General features: G+C 40.3%; 1 protein-coding gene and 1 long non-coding RNA gene across 3 annotated transcripts in view; one reads left to right on the top strand and one right to left on the bottom strand.

The window, feature by feature from the left end:
* Positions 1 to 12413: 12413 nt before the first annotated feature.
* LOC144072595 (uncharacterized) lies at positions 12414 to 13139 on the bottom strand. The gene is made up of 3 exons (XR_013299848.1): positions 13020 to 13139; positions 12685 to 12951; positions 12414 to 12623 (listed from the first exon to the last, which is right to left on the bottom strand). It is a non-coding gene; the product is annotated as an uncharacterized LOC144072595 (long non-coding RNA).
* Positions 13140 to 13464: 325 nt separating this feature from the next.
* cicb (capicua transcriptional repressor b) overlaps positions 13465 to 20907 on the top strand; it is a 35789-nt gene continuing 28346 nt past the window's right edge. For both annotated transcript variants that reach the window (XM_077599460.1, XM_077599459.1), the window contains exon 1: positions 13465 to 13703. The gene's annotated coding sequence lies outside the window, so the exon portion shown is untranslated. The remainder of the gene's footprint in view (positions 13704 to 20907) is intronic.

Below are 20907 nucleotides of genomic sequence, written 5' to 3'. Positions count from 1 at the left end.
GGGGGTAAGGATAATAACGTGTAATGATAATATTATCTGGTGCGTCTTATACAGTCAGGTGCCCAGTACACTGTATGGTGCAAAAATTGCAGGAGTTAATGAGACTAGGACAGTTTTTCTTTATTTTGGACTTTATTTCATTTTGGAGAGATAAAATGTTCTGGTCAATTTGGCACCAAACCAGAAAATATCTACTACAACATAAACTGGGAAAAATCTTACTGCCCAAAGTGGGCTGGAAGAGACTTCAGCACCCCCGCCACCCTTGTGAAGATAAGCGAAAAAGAAAATGAGTGAAAATTTTCATTTGCCATGAAAACTGTATTTTTTTAATAATAATTTGTCCTATGTAAGGTTTATTTTATAGACCCTGCTCATTACAAAATGGGAATTTTATTTTAAAAGTCAACCAGTTTTTTATTATGACATGCTAGTGCACATGTGTCAAAGTGGCGGCCCGGGGGCCAAATCTGGCACTCACAATCACAACGTCACCAAGCAGAAATCGATCCCACGCTTGCCTGCATCAAAGTCAGGCGAGTGAACCACTACACCATTAAATGGCTGTTGCTTAACAGACACTGTTAACATATAAGACACACTTACACATCACATGTGTCAAAGTGGCGGCCCGGGGGCCAAATCTGGCCCGCCGCATCATTTTGTGTGGCCCAGGAAAGTAAATCATGAGTGCCGACTTTCTGTTTTAGGATCAAATTAAAATGAAGAGTATAGATGTGTATTATATTTCCTGATTTTCCTCCTTTTAAATCAATAATTGTAATTTTTTAATCAATTTTTTTCTGTGTTTTTAGTTCAAAAATCATTTTGTAAAATCTAAAAATATATAACAAAAAATCTAAAAATAAACATTGTTTTAGAGCTATAAAAAATGAATATTCAGGGCTTTTAATCCAGTTCTTTTAATCCATTTATAAAAAAAATATATCTAAATATTATATCTAAAATGGTCCGGCCCACGTGAAATCAAGTTGACGTTAAAGCAACCCGTGAACCAAACCGAGTCTGACACCCCTGTTCTAGTGGATAAGCATGCACTAAATATGATATAATCAAATCTCATAATAATTGCAAAAAAGCTTCAAACAGTGAAAAAAATGGCAATAAATTTGATATTATTCCCTCGGATCGCTTTCCATGTCAGCCCCATTATTTTTGTTACCTAATACTACTCATGTAGATGTAAATAATCTCTTTATCTGTTTGAATTTTCATTATTGAAAAGTCTGGCTGTAACCTGTAGGCCTCGGTAAAGTCCTTCTCTGTCCACATTCTCCCTGCTGTCCTGCCTCCATCCCTTACCCGCCTCCTTCTCTTCCCCAGCTGGTATTCACACATGAGTAATGGGATTACCACAGAGAGAGCCGTGTGGCAGTGGTGGAGGTGGAGGGGTACGTGGTGGAAGGGAGGGGGAGACGCTGGAGGACAAGCGAGGTTGGCAGTAGGAGGAGATCCACCCGCCAGAAGGTCGGTGGGGAAAGCGTGGTAAACTTTGCGGCTTCTTAAATGACAGGTGCAGTAGCAGCGGTTGATTTTTTTTGGTTTCTTTTAGAATTCTAAATCAGTTTTACTCTTTTCAGACACACAAAGTGAAGAACTCTTTCTGTCAGATCACCAAGAGAGAAAAACAGAACATTTCTATTGGGATGCCGTCAATGTTCTTAAAATACAGTACATACATAGACTATTTGAACTAATATCAGCTGTTGTGTTTGCCAGAATTGTACCGTCAAAAACTGGGAAACTTTCCTAGCATTACCTTCAAAGTAACGACAAAATGGTCTTAAAAAAAAGCACATTTTAAAATAAAATGGAGGGAAATCATTTTATTCATTCTTTGTTTTTCTATGTGGGGGTGCTGGTGCCTATACTAGCCAAATATGGGCAACAGGTGGAGGACACCCTGAATTGGTGACCAACCAATCACAGGGCACTTCGAGACGGACTACCAATGGGCAATTTAGAGTATCCAACTAGCTTATCATGCATGTTTTTGGTATGTGGGAGGAAACCGTATTACTCAGAAAAAAATCCACACAAACACCAAAAGGTCGGAAGCCGAGGGGATTGAACCCTCGATCTCAGAACTGTGAGGCGGACATGCTAAACACTCTTTCACCGGGCTGGGAGATATTTTCACATGTATACATATGAATTATTGTGTAGAGAAAAGATGGAGGACATTTTTTTAAAAATGGTTACATCGGGGTTTTTTGTGATTTTTTTTACAGTATTTGACGTAAGCTTTTCTGATGGTTCAAGTTTAGAGCTACCTCACGAAAATGAAAGTGGGGGATGTTAAGGAGGTTGATGGACTGATGTTGTCAGTGAAATGTCCAGTTGTTGGTGTGAAGGTAAATGTTTCAGCTTGCAAGAAAACGGTATTTGATTTTGCCTTATTTAGTGACACTGAGAAAATAACCGCATAGAGATCTACAATTTCCAGTCAGAAAAACAGACAAATCACGATGTCGGATCACCATGGCAATGAGAAAGTTATTCAAGAACGCACGCGGACCAAAAAAAAAAAGCTGCTTTTAACGGTGGCTAAAGTAAGTGGTGGGTAATGTGAGAATGGGTGGAGGCGTTATATTAAACGTTTTGGCCTGCTGACAAGGGGGGGAAGTGAAGGAAACAGGCGGGGGAATCAGTTCATAAACCCCCGGGGGACGTGACATTGATGGACGGGGCCATGGCGGAGAGAAGAGTTGGGGAAAATGTGTCGGGGAAGGTGAACGAGGAAGTGTCGGCATGGAAAAGGCGGAGAGCGGAATGTTTGGCCGGGTGACAGTTGCTATATTGAGCTCAGCATGAGTGTTGACACTATCTGCGGCATCGCACCCAGGAACAAAGTCTTCCTCGGCTGCTGGCACAGAGCATCGCTTCCTCTTCCACTCTTGTCCAAATCTCTTCTTCCGATACATCTCGACTATCGTACCGGGAACTGAACCGAAATAGGAGCAACGGATCATCTGTTTCTGTCTACTCTAAGATGGATCATTTATACCGTATACATATTCTTTTTAAGATAAGGCATTGAAAGCTACAAGGGGGGCGAGTTTACGTCATGTATGCTGAAATCTAACTTTCACCGGCACTCACTTGGGCCGCGTTGTGGGGATTTCGCCTCTGATTTAAACTAGAAATATATACATTGGGGCTTACATACTCCTCTGAGCTACTTTTCAATTTCGTTTCAGGGCCTTTCATACACATCTGGGTGCTTAGCCAAGCTTTTTGGCGAAATGCTAACTGTTTATTCTGCTTATTTTTGCAGTGTGGTGAAAACTGCAAAATTTGCACTTTGGGATTTTATTTAGAAGGTTGCCAAAAGTATGAAAATACAAAGTAAAGTTGGGAAGCAGGGGATATAGAATTGAAGTCTCATTCCTGTAGGATTTGTTTTATACAAGAGGAGAGGCCTAAATTTCCTCATGGAGGGCAATAAATAATGTACAGGACTCATAATGAGGAGATTTGAACTGGTGTGTGCTCGAGTTTGGTTCATGGATTGCATAAGTGCTAAAAATACTGTGTTTGTGTAAAATATTGATGTTCACTGCGCATTGATTCGTTCACGAGGAATTATCTTTCACGAAAAATGTGCCGTTTCCATATGTACTGTTTAGGATTTTGTTTTCCAACTGCCATTAAACCGCAAAAGAATAAGACAGCTTCTTGTAGCAGCAAAGTTAGCGGTTGTAACCAGAAAAAAATAAAATCTATTTTGTATATTATTTCATATGGTGTATATATCGATAGTTTCAGCACTGGTCGCTACTACATGATTGTGTATCAGTCTCAGGTGCTAAAAATATTAGAACCGAACAAGATTAATATGCAGTGAGCATGAGGTTTGTGCTTAAATATTTTTCCAGTGGTTATAAGTATAATGCATTGCTGTTTTAATGAATTTAAATGGTTGACAAAAAATGTGGGTGACATTAATGACCGGAAACAACTGGGCTATTCCTAGACTTTTATTGCAGCGCAGTGTACATTTTCCTGCCCATGTGTGTCAGTGTGTCACAGCCAATCCAAGTCAAGACTCCCATATATACCCAATGTATGTTGGAAGATATCCTCGTCCTATCGAGTAACAGCCTCATCATCGATATATGACTTCTATCCAAGCCAACTCAAAGCTTGGACAACTTGTAGGCCAATGCGAACAGCCCTGACGTGCGTGACAGATGTCTCTGCTGCTATTTAACACCAGCGTCGAACATGAAGTCACATACATGACGGGGATGCGGCAGATGCGCAATTGGTGAGCTGCGACTGGGCAACCACGTTGACAATGAGTGGTCTGGTGTAGGTAAACAGGACACTACCCTAAAATTATATTTACCTAATAGTAAATATAAACATAGTCACGTCAAGAAAACAACACATTTGAGGAAAAATTGAGACTTTTAATGATATATATATTCTGATATTTATTTAGTTATAAATAAATAAGTCTCACTAGGGCTGCATGGGTTTCCATACCTTAACGTATGAATGTAATTCGTTAAGTGACAAAAGTCATAATTAAATCTACTTGTACTGTACATTTTCCCAATGATAAAGAATTGAAATGCCAAAGCACTTTAGTAAACATCCATTTTATGATTGATTTGATATTTTACATGCATACATACATACAAAACATGCATAGTAGGCCAATTGGACACTCTAAATTGCCCCTAGGTATGGGTGTCCCCCGCCTCTGGTCCAGAGTCAGCTGGGATAGTCTCCAGCACCCCCAGTGACTTCAATGAGGATAAAGCGGTTCAGAAAATGAATGAATAAATAACTATTCTTAAAAGGGATATATTCAATATATTCATCACTTTTATTCCATTGTGTTTGGGTGTTTTCAAAATAAACACTTTTCACAATAGTCTCTCATTTATTCTTCATTTATTTAAAAATGAAAAGAGCAAAACGGAAAATACTCTGTTTGACACTAGCTCGCTAACTCATTCATGAAAGTTTTCTGGTTATTCTGACTTGAGGCTCACAAGCATTCACTTTCATCCCTCTTCTTTTCCATCCTCATCATCATCATCAACATCATCATCATCCTCAGAGACAGCCGGCCTGTAGGTGTCTCAGCTATGTGTCACGCTTCACATGCCACGGTAGCGGAGGCTGGCCCAGGGCGGACACGGAGCATGTGTTACACCACCACTCTGTCTGATGTGCGCTGCCCTCGCACACAGGCTTGAATGCAGGCGCAGGCGCTGTGGGTGGCGTAGTTATGTGTCATAATCATCCTCATCATCATCATCATCATCTCTGGCTTCGATCCAGCATGTGCAATAAACGTCTGCACTGTGGCTATCATCCGAAGGTATTGTGTTTTTCAAACATGCAAGATACTGACTGAATGAAAATGATTCAATAAATTCAATGAAAAAAAATGTCATTCACTTTTACAAAGTTTCAAAAGTAATAGGACAAATTTAAGGATCTGAGGTATGGACATCCCTGATGAAGCACTGCCAGGATTTGACTGCGACTGTGTCAGTTCCTGCTTGTTCTTGTGACATTTCTTTCCACTTTTGTGTCCAGCATGCGAAATGAATGCTCAATGGGATTTAGGTCAGATGATTAACTTGGATATTGGATAACATCCCCGTTTGTTATCTTCAAAAACTCTCTGGTTGATTTCGAAGAACTTGGTGCCATTGTCCATCCAATGTGCTCTGAGGCACTTGGCGAAACACTTCTTAATTTGCATTTTTTAAAGTCTTATCCTCACTAAATACAAGGGAAGCAGTTCATTGGCACCCATGCATGCCCACTTTGCCACAGCACAGACAAAAACCAAATTATCCCCTTAATTTCATTTTACTCATGAAAAAAAAATCTCCCCAAAAATGTATCAAAGTTTAATCAGGACACACACAAAGCATTCTACGGCTGACATTGCAACTCTATAAAACCGTTTATCCTCGCGCCATTTAAAAAAAAAAGTCTGAGCAAATTCCACAAAAAGCAAGTGCTGAAAGCTTTGTTGTTATTTGACTTTAATGGTAAACATTCTTTGAAAAAGAAAAAAAAAACATTGGCTCCCATTCACAACAAACTCCAACCAACCAACCAAGCAACAAATCCACACTGGCTTCCATTGAGATTCGACTTAGTCCCACCAAAAAAGAAAAACATCAATCTAACTTCGGACCCACCAAAAAATTCTCCACCGGCTCTCTTTCAATATCAACTACAACCCACAAAACTGATCTTTAACCCATTACAACCGTCCAACTATAGTTAGCTCACTCAGAAAATCAAATTTGACCAAACACTCACTATTGGCATAAAAGCCTCCATAGGCATTTTCCCCTGAAACCGCGTGAGTATCTATACTTTTAAAAGTAATCTACAAATTTGCCAGTGGCGGTCCGTGCATTTTCTCGTAGGGCCTTCAACGGGTAAAATCCACTTCCTAGCAGCATTTAATGATTAAATCCAAATACTGGAGCTTTTCAACATTTCCCGGGAAAAGACAGCAATGAACGTCAATGGCGTACCGGCAAACATTGCCCGAAAATTGGATAAAATCCAGCCAAAAACAGCATTTATTGATTACATACAAATACTGGAGCTTTTTAGACATCAGAACCGGGCCCGGAGTATCATTTCCCCGGTAAAAAGACAGCGATGAATGTCGATACGTCCATATACGTCCATACAGAACTTGGCCCACAATTGAAATATTATTTAGGAATATAGCCATATTTTACTCACTAAAAATCCTTTTTAACTGTACACAATATCCATCCGCCTTTCTTTATTCCTTCTTTTATATCGCCATCGAAGTTAATGCTGAAAGTCGCGCCTGTCCTGTCATATTTCTGGCATAGTCCGTCTTGAAAATGGCTTTAAATCAACACAACAATATATTTGCTTGTGCCGCTCGCTCCAAATACAGTTTGGTAGCTCTGGCTAATCACTAGCCAATCATAGTTGGTGAAAGTGATGGCGTATCCCTACGCCTGCGACAAGGCAATGACGTATCCCTACGCCTGCGACAATGCATTGTGGTGTTGCCAACTCGAAATCTGATTGGTTAAAGCAACAGTCTTATTGACGCTTGTTTAATGCAGCAGAGCTCGCAGAACTGAGTTTGAAGGCCTTGAGGCAGATTTCTGACCCTGGCAACAAATAATGGCTGAAATGTGATTGGTTAAATGCTTCAATATGAAAACACACATCTGGAAGCAGTGTAACCAGGGGGAAAAGCAATGAAAGGAAGCTAACAGACAATTTGGAATTATTTAATAAGTATTGATGGACAAAATATAATATATGATTCAGATATTTCTTAGGCCAGCAGAGAAGGCCTTGAAGGCCCTGACGGCCCGCCACTGAAATTTGCACATTGTCTCCCCTTCTGGTTTTCTCCATGCACTCAGTACTACATCCTCTCACGTTTTAAAAAATATGATAGACTCATAAGTGTGAATGTGAGTGTGAATGCTTGAATGCTTGTCTGTCTGCATGTGCCCTGCGATTGGCAGCCACCCAGTCCAGGATGCATCCTGCCTCTCGCCCAAAGTCATCTGGGATACGTTCCAGCTCACTGGTGACCCTAATGAGGATAAGACTACAGAACGTGAATGCTTATACTTGAAGGATCTACGTAAAGGTGCAAATGGTAAGGAATAAGGCCTCACTGTGTCAGCGGTAGCAGACGTGGCTACGCCAGCTGTCACTTCAACCAGGATGGCAGCCAGTGTTTGTCTGTGTGTGTGTTTGTGTGTGTGTGTTGTATTAGCGCCAGTGGAAGACAGTGATGAAGTGCCACTAGACAGATCTGGTTTCCTCCCCCTGAACACAAGCGTGTGTGTATATGTGTGTTTGCGTGTGTCAAAGTTGTGGTAGCTGCTGACTCACCCTTTGACCTGTTGCCGTCCACACAAAGTGTCCCATAGAAGATGTATTTGTGGATTTAAATCAAACCGCTACCCTCATGTTAAATGTGTGTGACCACCAGAGTTGTTCAAATACTGTAAAAGGTACATTTGAGTGGATCACAGGTATCAAATTCAAGGCCTGGGGGCCAGATCCAACCCACCGCATCATTTTGTGTGGTCAACTTTTCAATTTTTGCTACCTTAAAACTTCAATGTTTAGAGAAGTAAAGAGATTGAGTCCCCCCCTTTTCCCATTTGAAATGAATAAACAATGAAAAAATATATAAATATCATTATCATTTTTTTTGCTTTTCTGATTAAAAAGGTAAAAAAGAACTTTAAAAATAATTAAACTAAAATATTTTTTTCTTTTTGAAAATTAAAAAAATAAAAGATTAAAAAATACTTTTTGTCAAAAAAATTAGTAAATACAAATACAAATAAAAAATTAGGTATGATATGAGATATTTACTAGTCAGGGGTATAAAAAATAATTTAGATGATATTGAAGTCAACAATGTCTCATTGACTGAAAATATTTGATAATTCATTTGATTATCGATTAATTGTCAATTAATCAACAGCATAAGATGAGTTCGACAGCGTTGGAGTAGATCAACACCATAGTTTAAAAAAATTAATAAATTCAAAAAAGATAAAGGAAAAGAGAGTCGACTTTTCTCAACAAAAATATTTTTTCCATCATAGTAACTTTAAAAAAAAAAAAAACATGTGACCACTTGTTACAAGGCCAAATTACTGCAATTACTTCTACCCCCTTATACTCCTACAAACTCATTTAGACATTTAGTTATAAGTACAGTTGCCCCCCACCCCCACTCAGCCACTCCTCCACCTAATTTCTTGAAGTACAACACTTAAGTATATTTTTTTATTCTAGAGAAGACAAAGCCAGATCTACTCAAGTCACCGTGGTGATAAACTCACATGATGGCCGCTCGTGGTGCGTGACTCAACGTGGAGGTGGTGTATGTGCGTGTGTGCGCTGTCACACACCACACTTCAGCACCATCCTACCTAATCATCCACCTACTATAACATGTGGAGGTAAAGAGGAGGAGGAAGAGGTGGAAGAAAGATAGTTAACAAGTGTGGGATGACTTGAGCAAGGACAAAAAAAAAATGAACGGACGGGACAAAGAATCAGTCTCAGTCTTTTTTACATATGGATGCGAAGTTCATGAATTGTTCTCGACGTACGGCGAACACGTGACATTTGTGGTCAACGTGTCTATGTATTTACTGAAACTATAGTGTATAGAAGAAGTCAGTCCCCACATCCTGCGTCCTATGCAGAAAAGTAGCGTCTTTACAGAATTGCAACCCTGTGAGATGTTTCCTCGCCACCACAACATTGTGGTTTTCTTTGACAATCTGCAGCTTGTGTTTCCATTTTTTTCTGTAACAAAGCCACAAAGCAGCACAGTGTGTCATTTTTGGGCTAGGACTATTTTATTTTCACTTTTGCAATCTGTAGCAACAGTATGTGGATAAACGGTAGGGCGAATTGGATAAACTTCCTTGAGAAACAACCTATGCAGAGAATAACAATCATATTAAGTCGCGTGCGGTCAATTGGTCGCCGGTCTTTTGGTCGGCGTCTTTTGGTCGCCGGTCTTTTGGTCGTGGTCTTTTGGTCGCCGGTCTTTTGGTCGCCCGTTGTCGCAGTCGGGGCGACCAAAAGACCGCAACCAAAAGACGGCAACCAAAAGACCAGCGACCAAAAGACCGCGACCAAAAGACCGGCGACCAATCGACCGCACACGCTGAAGTCAATTTATAATTGATTCTGTTTCATGTGGCTGAGGGTAGTATAAAGTAAAAATGTAAGTAGGGAGTGAAGCGGTAGTCCTATCCTAGACGTGAAGGTGGAGCTGGTGTAGGGAACAGCTGAGCGGTGTAACGTTACAAGAATGCGGCGAGCATACAAGGAGCAACTGTTCGGCTCGATGTGGCTCACGGCGCCTTTTCTGCACCCACTTTATTACGCTTTAATTAAACTTTGAGTCCCTCTCACCGGCTTGATCTTTTAAGTTAAAAAATAAAATGACACACTGGCCTTATCTAATGGTCTTGGATGGGGACTCTAGATGGCCCACAAACTGTAGGTTGGATATAAGAATTTATTCACTATTCATTCATTCTTGATACCTGGATGGACAACTTTGGCAAACTAGTGAGATAATTTCATGATATTAGTGGGGTAGAACCAGTAGTACGTGGGTTTTCATGATATTTGTAGTACATGGGTGCCTCTAATACATATTTGGGCTGTTTAGTGTTATGAATGAAGCACAATGATTTGGAGGTAAAAGGTTTCATAGACCCTAAGATGGATATCAAAGATATCCAATAAATGCTCAAGTGGGTTTCCATACCGGAAGGAGTTTAGCACAGGTGTCTGTTGTGGGTGATGACATGATCCCCCCCTTAAATCCTTAACCTTGCAGCGGCATCACCACAGAATGAAACATGTCCTCTGGGTACAGCCGAGGTAATGACATTCCTTCATTAACTTGATCCACAGACCAAAGCTCAGATTCAAGATATCAACAGACACGTTTCCCCATAGAAAATAATGGTGAGTCCATTCATCCACTTAAGGCTCAAACTGTTGCCGTTATAAAACGTTTATTGACTCCACAGGAAATGTTTTGAAGTTACAGTGTATTTTAAAAGGGGATACATTATGAAAAGTGACATCACACAGCGGTACCTTAACGTATGATTGGTTTAGTGACAAAGTTCATCATTCAATCTACTTGTACTGTACGTTTTCCCCATGATAAAGAATTGAAATGCCAAAGCACTCTAGCAAAGTAAACATCCATTTTATGATTGATTTGATATTTTAGTTATATTATGCATAAAAGTGGCGGCCCGGCAGCTTGAGCTCTGGGGTCCTGGGTTCAAATCCAGGTCGGTTCACCTGCAGGGAGTTTGCATGTTCTCCCCGGGCCTGCGTGGGTTTTCTTCAGGTACTCCGGTTTTCTCCCACATTCCAAAGACATGCATGGTAGGCTGATTGGACAATCTAAATTGCCCCTAGGTGAGTGTGCATGGTTGTCCGTCTCCTTGTGCCCTGTGATTGGCTGGCCACCAATTCAAGGTGTCACCCGCCTCTGGCCCGAAGACAGCTGGGATAGGCTCCAGCACCCCCCACGACTCTAGTGAGGATAAAGCAGTTCAGAAAATGAGATAAGATGAGATGAGATGAGACTTTAATTAATGAAGTCATTCATTCCTTCATCTCCCACATTGCTTATCCTCATTTAAAAATGAATATGTTTTATTTAGTATTTACCTTATATGACATATGTCTGTTAAAAACAAAATGTAACAAATTAACAAAGACACTGTAATGTTGCTTTGATTTGGATTTCTAATAGAATGGAGAAAAATATAATAGACTGGTAAATAAAAAGTGAAAGTAGGTTTGACTAAAAGGAGTACAGTATAGTACATATAGGCAGATTTTTTCTAAGCGACACTGCTACCTAGGGGCTTTAACGAGTACTGTATAAATTTTAAAGTTGCTGAATTGTTTTGTACCCTTTTGGGATGGCCCCTGACAAACAAACACACGTGAAATTTAATCAATTTTTCCAGATACATTTAAATAGGGGTGTTGGAGTAGGCCACTGTGGTCTTTGAATGACAGCTGAGAGAGATGGGGTGAAAGGTGAAGGTCGAAGTTCAGTCTCCTACTGAGGGAGATGTGTGGGATGGGGGTTTGCTAACGAGATGGGACAGTTGGTGCAGGGTTGACATCATTTTTTAAGACATGTCAGGAAGGTTAGCAAAGATGGATATGCAATACGGCAAAGATATTATCAGGGGTGGCTTCTTTTTGTAAGAAAGTGATTGGCTACATGGATTTGAATACATGTAGCCAATCAGTTTCTTCCAAAAATTTGGGATATTTCGTAAATTATATAATAAGTGTGGTAAAAGCACGTTAAAATGATCAAATGTTACCTAAATTGGCCAATGAGCACTGGTTTAAATTCAGCATTTTGTTGCATAGGGGGAAAAGTGTCCTATATTAACTGCAGTGTCTGCAAATGTCCACTAGATGCAACCCTACATCAACATTTGAACGTAAATAATCTTACATTTGCAATGTAAAACAATTTGAACTGTAATTAAATGAAAAATGATTCATTCCGTGTAAAATTGTGGTTATTTTTTGGTTTTCCGTGGTGAAACAAATACTAGTGTTATCTTAACTTTAGCTTTTGTTAAATTACTTTAGCTTACTTTAAAAACAATAACTGAGGAAAAAAAGTTATTTCAGCAACTGTGAAGCATCATCTACATGTATTTCCCATTGAAGTTCTATGGTAAAAAAACATAAAAAATACAAAAATGTGAAACCTTATTCCAGTTCTTTTTATGTTGTCAAATTATTTTGATGTATTTGTCCCTGTTAGTTTACAATGCTACTGCGTACAAGCCTGTTTATAGAGTGTACGTTGGTACTCCTCTCTAAAAGTTATGTATGTACCTCCATGTTTTGTCAAATTGGACACCACCCCAGTCATATCGACAGGGGGCGCTTTCGTCCGTCCCATTCCGGGTACCCCACTAAACACAAAAGGCGATTATGTAATATCTGCATTTGTGCCACTCACTCATCGGTCGTTCAGTCGCATTCTTGTCTTTCCTTGCAACCTGAAAGAAATGAAACTCAAATTGAGATGACGTAACCAAATGTGACAATCATCTTCCCCACAATTTACAAACAAGAGGTTAGTTGAGTTTACGCTATGCCACACCCCCTTCAACCAGCTGGTGGCAACACTCTCTGTGACGTCACCCTCGCGTGGCGCCATTGGCCGCCTGAACGTCGAGCAGCCGGCCAATCGCCTGCCCCTGCGGTGACGTCGTCGGGCTCCAGCCTCGTTCACTATGAGGGGGAGTAGGCGGGGCGAGAGGCAGAGTGGAGGACCTTTGCCACGTGCTGATTGGCTGCTGCGGCGGAGAATGCGGAGCTCTGTTGCTGAGAGAGAGTAAAATTAGAGGGAAGAGTAGGAAGTCGCGTCAAGTAAACAATACAGCTAGGTTTACCTCTAAAAGACAGTATGTTCAATCGGGAATAGTTTTAATAAAGTGCAGAATACGCCAATGTATTGCAAATTTGATACGATGCATTATCACCATGTCCTCGTATGCCTCCGTCAATTATGCTAAGCATATTGGTTCTCACAAAGGGGAGGGAGAATTTGTGCCTTCTTATTGGTTTTCGTCTGCGTAGTCCCGCCTCTAAGCCCACCTCCGTGCTGTTCCTATGGGTCCCAGAACTCTCATTGGCTACTGTAAAGTTCGGGACGGGACGCCGGTTTTCATCAGCATCGGTACCGTCATTGGCCGACTTGCCATGTCCGTCAAGTGGGACTTGACAGCTCGTAACGCCCCCTTGACTAAGCACACGGCCTCTGATTGGCTACTGTACCTGTCAGCGACCTCCGATTGGTCGCTTCGCACCGCGTTAGTGGTTCATTCACCATTTTGTGTCTGTAGTGGGAAAGAGACGAGCGATACTTTTGCGTATCCTCGTTGGAGTTTGTGAGTGCGAGGATCTTGGAGATGTTTGACGTGGGGGGAAAGTAACAAGCCCCCGGGACTGCAGTGTCCTCCGAGCCGACAGCCTACGGATGTTAGCGGGTGCTGCGCGGGCTGCCTCGCCGCAAAATAAGATCATAAATCTTTTTTTTCTTTCTTCCCTGTTGAAGAGGAAAAAGCTGCGCTCGGGTGAGTTATAACTAAGTTAACAGGAGGAGTCCTGGAAAGCTGGACCGATGATCGGGCTTTGGTGGAATGGGGGGAATAAACTGCCACACTACCGGGTTGTTGTTCTGGTTCTGCCCGCAGAGAAACCGCTCGTCAGGCAGGACCAGGGAGGGGGTGCCGTACACGCACACACACTACACAACAATGTGTAAAACTTTCTCAAAATGTCATCCGACGAAAAAACATGACAACCACCGCAAATTATAACACTAACGCTGCTTTATAACAACATCGTAGTGGATTTTCGCTACTTTTCTTTCCACCTTTTCCGTGTTGGCTCCGAGTCGAAAAACACACGTCGACCTCTTTTCGGGGCACTGCGGTCCAGCTATTTTTTTTTAAATACGCCACAACGGGACATTTAGTATACTTGTCTTTTACGTACATATTTATTTTACTTGAGTTAAATAGGAGTCATTGCGTGGCGAATTTAACGCTAATTTACCCGGTTTAGCGTGACCGTCGTCGTCGTTGTTGTTGTGTAGTAGTAGTAAGTCGTGCGTACTACGTAGATTTTTACAACCGAGCAGCTTTGCTTTAGCTATCTAACATTGTTTTTCAAAGTGTCAAATTATTTCATAATTGTTTAGTTGGTGTCTCATTTATGTTTAAGAAATCGGAATTTGGCCTGTACTGTTATCATCGTCTAAAAACAACATCATTTTGTTTTCCTTGATTTTTTTAGGGGTTGTTTAGGAGAAGGCCTTGATGATATTAGTACATTACAAAATGAAGCTTTTCCCACACGGCATCATCTCCATAAATCGTTAGGAACTCCATAGTTTGAGATCAGTTTGGTTTACTTTTTGAAATGTATCCCGCAGGGACCTTGATGTCTATGGCAGGAAGTCCAGCCATCCCAAAATATGGACCTGATACCAAAAGGAACCCCAATAGTCCCATCGCAGATCGCAAACTACCGCCCATAGGTCTTATAGGGACCCCCAGAGCATTCAAATATTGCCCGTCGTGCCATAAAACGCTCGCGATGCATCATCAGGAATGTTCGCCATGTCAAATTTTGTCACGCCAAAGTGTGTGAGCGCATCTTGCTTCTTGCTTGTGTGACCCACTTAAAGCCAAATGCGGTCCGCTTCATTCGCCACGAATGAAATAGTAAAAACAAGACAACTGCCACATGAAGTATTGACACGATGCTAAAGTACAGAAGGACCCGTCTCAATTCGCAAACAAACAAAAACGTACCTAATGTGAAATTCTGGCCTGATTAGTTGAATAAAACATTTATATTCTTGCATTATAAATGCAACAGGTGGAAACACAGGTTTATTTGACCTTCAGCCATTTGGTGGATCAGTAATTCATTGTTCTGTCTGTCACTTTCTCACTATTGCACTCTTATAGAAAACAGGGTTGATAGCACAACGTTGCTTATTCAATTTTTTTTTTTTAGTTTTAATACCTGTATAATAATAGCAGCGAAAAGATCATGGCATGCCAAAAAACACGTTTGGGGAGTTAAAGGATATAGACTGATTGACATATCGGTGGTGTAATATATTTTTCCATGACAACAAATAGACGAACAAAAACTTTCTAGTAAATAAATACATATTTCCAGACCATGTAGTTGTAATTTCCTGCCACTCAGTTGTTTGGAATAACTGGGGAAAAGCTACATGATTCAGATTGGGTCTCATTTGGCTGAATTCAAAATGGTCGACCTCACTTTCGGCGAATGGCACTTTTTTTGAGCGACCTGTCATAATAGATGTATCCACTTCATTCTATGTCGAGGCATAACAGCTAAGGGCTTCCAATAGGGTGCGATCATTAATAACACACGGTTCGTGTTCACGACCCTAAACTGCACCAAGGATGCGTGTCAGTGTTGAAACCCCCCTGAAAGGTTTTTTAATTCTTTGGAATGTTAATAAACATAGTGATTACAAAGAGCCTTAAAAAACATTTTTATCCCATAATGCTCCTAGATAGACTTTTCTGTTTATCCCCTCAGGGATCGCCATTGCAAAACAGTCGATTCGAATGACAATACATCCTAAAATCATGCCAAATGTGGTAAACATGAGAAATGTTTTTTTTAAATCATTGAATAACAAGCTATATTTAATATGCAAAAGACCCAAGTGCCATTTCCATCTATCACATTTTATGTTATGGCAGTACCGAAGTTGTACACACTCCACGTCCTTTTGTGTGGATGTCAAAACACAGTAAAATCTACCTTTAATATGTAGACCTGGTGCGACGACATGTATGGCTTGAACTAAAAACGTCCATTTTAATGCGTCTCAGTAAATGTGCTTGAGTGTGTGTTGTGTGAGGCATGGGAGATTTTAACAAAGTCTGCATGACTACACTGTAATTTCCGCAAAGATGCAGGCAGAGGGGGAACCTCATTCTAAAAGTGTGTGTGTGTAAAGTTTGACGTATTGAAAGGACGTTGAGGTTGCATTGTTTATCCCGACGCTATTTGTCCGGTCCAACGGTATGGGAAGGACAAGCTCGCCATTTGTCCGTCTCGTCAGGGTAACATTCCCTCTCTTGATCCCAAAGCCTTGATCACTCATCGCACCAATTATGCTCAACCAACAGGATAAGCGTTAGGCAAAAAATGACAGTATTTGAATATACATTTTTTTAAATTGTAGGAGAGTTTGCATTAGCATCTGTTATCTATTTTTTTCTAATGCATGATGTCTCATTCTCTTAATTCTCAAATTCAGTGACTATCATTTACCATTTTTTTAGGATGTATTACTTTTAATATTTTTTAAATGAATGGATCAAGTGTAATGATAAATACAATGAAAATAAAGCTTTAATATGCATATATCAAAAGATTTAATTTGCAAGCAAGGCTTTAATTTGATCAGTTCAATGAAAACAAAGCCGGAATGTTATGTGAGTTCAAATCAAACATTTAATATTATATATCTGTTTTTAATCTTTATGATATCAGAGACAACAATATGTGAGTCAAGTTGAAATTATAAATGTAACATTTTATATAATGTTAAAAAAATATGAAGATCGCATTTTTTTTTCACAAAAGAAATGAGACTTAGTGAGTAAATTCATAATGATAAGAAGTCTTTGGTAGAATTCTTTCCAGAAGTGCATTTTAATGAGATTAGCTTGTGTTATTGTGACCGTGAAATTGCTGATTCCATTAACTGCCAATCAAAACAGCACCTCTCACTCGCTTTAATGAGTTAGATCAAGTTATCAATGAGAATGTCGTCATTTGAACACAGCTTTTGAAATCTGGCGGACTAGTTTTCTCATCATTGGAATTGGAAGAGTTTAATGAGTTACCAAAAACCATAAAAGCGAACCATAATGTGAATCGCCTGTTTAGGAATGTTGCTTGATCATGTTTTTATTGTGTTTATAACTGATTATGCATTTCAAATTTGGCCAGAATTATTTTACATTTTGATAAATCAATGTAATTTCCTGCAAAAAACTAAAATTGTTTGCCATTCATCTTCATCAATTTTCATTTCATGCTCTGTGATTATCATGACATGGTGGTGGCGTCACAAAAGCAAAGAAAAACACATCCATGGGGTAAATCCATCAGATGACTTTGGGGGTTCCACAGCATATGGTTAAACATATATATATATCTACGTAAAAAGAAGCCTTTTATCCATTAATTATACTCTTCTTCCTCGAGTGGGTCTGGCAACCCCGCTATTTACGCCGGGAATTTTACATCTCTCGCTCGAGTGAACAACAATGATGCTCTCTGGTATTTTGAAGCAGAGCAGAAAAAAAAGAAGGCATCGTGCTTATAACTCGATGAGCTGGCCACCCCAAATACTTTCCAGTGAAAAGAAAGTGATGGGTCAAGATGCCAAAATTGCACAAACTCCTCTGTGTTATATCAGAATGTGAACACACAGCATGAGCATGAACGGACACCGTTTTTTTTTTTTTTTATCCCAGCAAAGATCAACTGGCGATTTTGCAGAAAGGTCGGTCAGCTGAGAGCCGCAGAATCCCATCTGCTTTTCTCTTCGTCACACATTTGGAATTTTTAGCTGTAAATAAGCAGCACACAAGGTAGCGCCGCAAATTGACTAAGGACACATACAGAATAGGTCACCAACAAGATGGAGGGATTCGTGAACAGTATCAAAATGGTAGTCAGGAGTTTTGTTACTTTTGGCCCAAAACCAAGAAAGCTGAAAATGGATGAAAGCTTTTAGCGTTCACATGGACAAAAGAGCGACTTAAAAAAAAATCAGTGAGGCTTACCCGAGGGGGCCGTGCATGAGTCCCTTGCAATCCGACATTTTAGAAGAGGCAATGTGTGCACTTAACGAACATTTGCTTGGTAAAGCAATAAGTCGAGAGACGAAAATAATATTACGGGCACTAGAGTTAGCCATTTATAGCTTTTCTTTTCAATGTATTCAAATTAAGGTATAATTTAAACAGGTTATTGTAATCTAAGACTTTTTATTACTACATGTTTGTCGTAAATTGTCCACTTTTTTCTTGTCACGCTGAATTATTTTAGTCGTTCGTTTATTCATCTGATGTACCGCTCATCCTCGTAAGGGTTGCCTATCCCAGCTGACTTTGGGCGAAAGGCAGATGACACCCTCGACTGGTCACCAATCAGCACACAGAGATAAACGACCATACGCCCCCACAATAATGGGTACTCGGACGTTTGGTCGCTGGACGTTTGGTCGCCCGGACGTTTGGTCGCCCGGACGTTTGGTTGCCCGGACGTTTGGTCGCCCGGACGTTTGGTCGCCCGGGCGTTTGGTCGCCCGGACGTTTGGTCGCCCGGACGTTTGGTCGCCGGACGTTTGACACAATGACAGAGAGTTTACTGTTGAAACCAGCTCTCAAAATTATATTCATGAGAGAGAGAGTTTAATATCTAAATATCTACTGTTGAAACCAGCTCTCAAAATTATATTCACCCGGGCGACCAAACGTCCGGCGACCAAACGTCCGGTCACGCAATAATGCTGCCACCAGCGGGAATCGAATTGCTCGCACCGGAATTGGATTAGATAACTTTATTCATCCCGTATTCGGGAAATTTCGTTGTCACAGTAGCAAAAGGGTGAGGATGCAGAAATAGGAAAGCCATTTTAGACATAAATAGATAGTTAATAAGTAAGTTAATAAATAAATACATGAATAAATATATAAATAAATAAGTGTGTTGCTGAAGTGTATATATATATATATATATATATATATATATATATATATATATATATATATATATATAATCAGGTGAGTAAACCACTACACCACCATTATGTTCTGAGATTACGTATATGATTATATGATTCATTTTATCATTGAAAACATGTCCTTAGAGTGCGTTTATGTTTTATCATTTTGCTTAAGAAGTTAGAAATGCCTGATATTGTGACTTCTTTAGCAAAAAAAAGTGGAAGATATGTGTTCTTGATAAGGATCAATAGGCAGAGTGATTTTGGTAGTCTTTTAGGATAAACAGGATTAGTTCTCGCCGAGTGTTGCATTTAACATCGTCTCTGGCAACAAGGTCACCTTATGCAAATATGTATTTGCACTCAGTGTATAGTTTAACGCGTGTTGTAATTATAAGAAGGCGGGCATTGCTACATGTTTGGATACGATTACACTGAAGGACAGCACATGCTGGAGTGTTTGCGCAGCCTGTGTTTGTCGTCGGGCATCCCGTGCCAGCCTTTAAAAAATATTTCCCCCATTTTTGTCTGCATTATTCCAGTTCGTCTTCCTCCCCGCTGAAATGTTTGTATCGGAAGAAGTATGGGAATGCTCAGGGAGAGCGTGTGTGAGAGTGAAAAAGCGAGGCTGTGGAAATTCCCAGCCACTACTCCAGAACGCTCTTAACAAACATCCGCACAGCACCTCTACATCCCCCTCACACACTGGTGTTGTTGGGTGACCTCACCCAGGGCTCCCGCCAGCCCCTTTCCCTCCCTGATGGAAGGCTAAATAAACGGTTTGTTGTTGCAACGCTGAATTTGAAGACGCCGTTAAAGCGTAGCGTGAGAAAAAGCGCCTCCGTCGCATGTGAAAGTAGCCCGAGGGACTGGGGGCAAATCAGGAGACCTGTAGTATGAGACTTTACGCTTGTATGTGGTGCGATGAAGAGAGTTTTTGTCTAAAGAACAGGTATCTAACTCAAGGTCTCGGGCCCCAGATTTGTTATGCCTCATCCTTTTATGTGGCCCACTGAAGTAAATCATGTGAATTTACCGCATGTTTCTTTATCTCATCTTATCTCACTTCGTTTTCTGATCCGCTTTATCCTCTTTAGGGTCACGGGGGTGCTGGAGCCTATCCCAGCTGATTCCGGGCCAGAGGCGGGGGACACCCTGTCGATCGCAGGGCACAAGGAGACGGACAACCATGCGCACTCACACCCATACCTAGTCGCAATTTAGAGTGTCCAATTAGCCTACCATGCATGTTTATGGAATGTGGGTGGAAACCGGAGTACCCGAGGAAACTCACACAGGCCCGGGGAGAACATACAAACTCCACACAGGCGGACACAACCTGGATTTGAACCCAAGACCCCAGAGCTGTGAGGCCAACGCGCTAACCACTCGCACCACCGGGACACCCTATGTTTCCTTATACACTGGCAAAATGTATTTTCTTTTTATTCTTTACTACTAAGGAAATATATATTCAAAGTGAGTCAAAATAATATTTGTGGTCTTCAAAAAGTAGACATACACGTACAGAGTATGCAGGATGATGAAGTATCATATATCATATGTATTTTTGATCAAAAAACGGTGTTCTGTGTAAAACCAACCTATATTCTTTATTCTATTGATAATTAGGAAGATACAGTTGTGTGGGGAAAAAGGAGCACTTTTTGTTTTGGCAAGTTTGGTGCTAATGTCAGATAACAATATTTTGACATTCAATTTAACGTTGACTTGATTTCACATGGGCCGGACCATTTTAGATATAATATTTTAAAAAAATATTATAAATGGATTAAAAGAACTGGATTAAAATCCCTGAATATTCAGTTTTTTATAGATCTAAAACAATATTTATTTTAGCTTTTTTTACATTTTACAAAATGATTTTTGAACTAAAAACAGAAAAAAATGATGAAAAAATTACAATTATTGATTTAAAAGGGGGAACATCAGGAAATTTCATATACATCTAT

The sequence above is a fragment of the Stigmatopora argus genome, chromosome 4 (assembly GCF_051989625.1).
Source record: "Stigmatopora argus isolate UIUO_Sarg chromosome 4, RoL_Sarg_1.0, whole genome shotgun sequence".
Classification (NCBI taxonomy): domain Eukaryota; kingdom Metazoa; phylum Chordata; class Actinopteri; order Syngnathiformes; family Syngnathidae; genus Stigmatopora; species Stigmatopora argus.
This window is presented reverse-complemented; position numbering and strand designations above follow the sequence as displayed.